This window comes from Poecilia formosa, unplaced genomic scaffold (genome assembly GCF_000485575.1).
Source record: "Poecilia formosa unplaced genomic scaffold, Poecilia_formosa-5.1.2 Scaffold1586, whole genome shotgun sequence".
In the NCBI taxonomy this organism is placed as follows: Eukaryota; Metazoa; Chordata; class Actinopteri; order Cyprinodontiformes; family Poeciliidae; genus Poecilia; species Poecilia formosa.
In genome coordinates this window covers 1-2,375 of record NW_006801525.1, presented here as the reverse complement: position 1 = coordinate 2,375, position 2,375 = coordinate 1, and the positions used below count along the sequence as shown (strand labels likewise).

At 33.6% G+C, this 2,375-nt stretch overlaps 1 long non-coding RNA gene across 1 annotated transcript; it reads right to left on the bottom strand.

Moving 5' to 3' along the window:
* Positions 1-795: 795 nt before the first annotated feature.
* Positions 796-1,172, bottom strand: LOC107835319 (uncharacterized). Its single transcript, XR_001661129.1, has 2 exons — positions 1,095-1,172; positions 796-1,009 (listed from the first exon to the last, which is right to left on the bottom strand). It is a non-coding gene; the product is annotated as an uncharacterized LOC107835319 (long non-coding RNA).
* Positions 1,173-2,375: the final 1,203 nt, after the last annotated feature.

Below are 2,375 nucleotides of genomic sequence, written 5' to 3'. Positions count from 1 at the left end.
ATGACAGGTGTTATGTCATGTTTATGAAAGTGTTATGACAGTCTTATTCACCCCCTTCAAATAAAGTGTTACCAAAAATTTCATAATCCATAGTGATGTTAAAATACCAAAATACCCATCAAGCACAGAGGTAGCAGCATCATGTTTTGTCTGTTTTACTGCAGGAGGGACTGGTGCACTTCAGAAATGAGATGTCACAATGGAAGAATAAGTATAAATTTTGTTTACATATTTCAGTTTGTCAATTTCTTCCTAATGGACAATAACCCCAGTCATTTAAAAAGTAAATTGCAGATGACAAAGTCAATGTTTTCAAGGGATCAGTCACATATGGACAAGTTTTGTACAAGTGAAAATGTGGAAGAACAGAACCACCTACAATCCTGACTCAGTTACACCAGGAGGACTGGGCCAAAATACCAGCAAACCAAGATGAGAATATTGAGGAAAGATTAGGAAAACAACTCACCCCAATTCATGAAACTTAAAGGCAATATAACCAAAAACTCAGAAAATGAAGTGGTAAATTTGAAGAAAGTAACCAAAATAATTCTCAATATTCTGACATTTTAGGAAAATAATATAATTGTATTAATTTTCATTGAAAAACTACAGGACATTTTTAGACTCATTTAATGACAGTTAACATATTTACATTTCTTATATTTAATGTTAATGTCAATCTGTACAGTAAATTGCCTAACAGGGTATAAATTAATTTAAACTACAAACATTTATTCTATTTTAATAGTTTCAATGATCAATGTCCTTTAGAGTAAAAAGACGACACCAGGATTTACTTGGACACACATTTATAATAGTAGGCAGTTATTCTGAGGCTCAATCCAAAACATCAGGGGGCAAAATACTACAGATGTGAAACCAACTTATTTTTGTCTCCAAACAGAAAAATCTTGTTTGGCACTCATTTGTAGCTGCATCATATTAGTAATTGTTACATAAGTATGGGTGACAGATGTCCTAAGATTCCTGCTAAAAAGAGATTCTCCTATAACACAAAGATGCAAAATCAGAAGCTTAATTCAATCAAAATGCAAATTCAGCCAAGCTCTAGAAAAAGAATAATCTTTTACCTGGAGACTTTCCACAGCAGAGGAGAAAACTGAGAACTAAAACACAGATTGAAATGTTAGATGTGAAACAAACAAAAAAATCACTATAAAGAAACATGCCACATTTACTATTAAAATGTATTACATACTTTTGGAGCTTCAGCTCAAATTAAAAAGTTATGTTGTTAAATGTAGTTCAGATTGAGCAGTGTGGGTGAAACAGAGCATTTAAGGAATTTGATTGTGTTTCTGTCACAGAGATGAAGACCTGCTGGTCTTTGAATGTTCAATGATTTATCTGGAATCAGTGGAAGAATAAAACTGACAGAGTACTGTGAGTTAAACACACACACCAGCCATATTAGTTTACATTACAGGTGTTGATATGTTTTGGTGTTTGGCTCTGGTTGACCTTTTTATGATCTTTGTGTCTTAAGAGATTCATAATGTTTATTAATAATGAGGACCTTCACAGCATCAAGATCTGTAATACTCAGTCTCCTCCATGTCCTTATGAAATTATAAAGTAATCTAAGCTGCCATGTTTCAGTGACAAAGATTCTGACAAGGTTTATTGTGCAAGAGGTGAGGATACAAAAACTAATTTAGGAGACAAACTATCAGAGCTACAAGTTCTAGATGAACATTCAGATTACAGCTCCTCTGATGAAGATGTCAAAAATATCATCAGTTTGTTCTCATTTCCTCACATAAACTTGCAGCCAAGTTGGCAGTGGAATCAGACTCAGTGAAAAAATTAAACATTTTACATCTGAGTGAAGACTGAACAATGCTATTAGGTGATTTTACATGGTTTATTGTTTTTCTTTCTTTTGCAAAACCAAGTTATGCAAAACCTACAAAAATCCTTCTTAGTCCTCAAAAACAGTGATTATTATAGAGTAATGACTTTCTATACATGTCAAATGCTGAACATCTAAAATTCTATACAGACACTCAAAGGAGTTTTTGACTAGGCCCATAGTGTGAAGGTATTAAATACAAATTGTATCTGTTGAAACAATCTGCAGCAAACTAAACAACCAACCAACATTCAGCGTTTCTCTTCTCTGTTGACCATGGTGATTAACGTCCAAACATTTAAAGATGATTTTACCGACACGATTCAAACAGAAAATGTAATGTACTTACACAATACTCCCAGCACACAGAGCAATGTGTGGTCCATGTTTAAATCCAGAAATAAAATGTTTCTTCTCCTCTGTGTGTTCCAGAAATTCAGATGTTTGTCACAAGAGAAAGGCTGAAACTAGCAGAATGAGTAAGACGTGAAAAATAGTC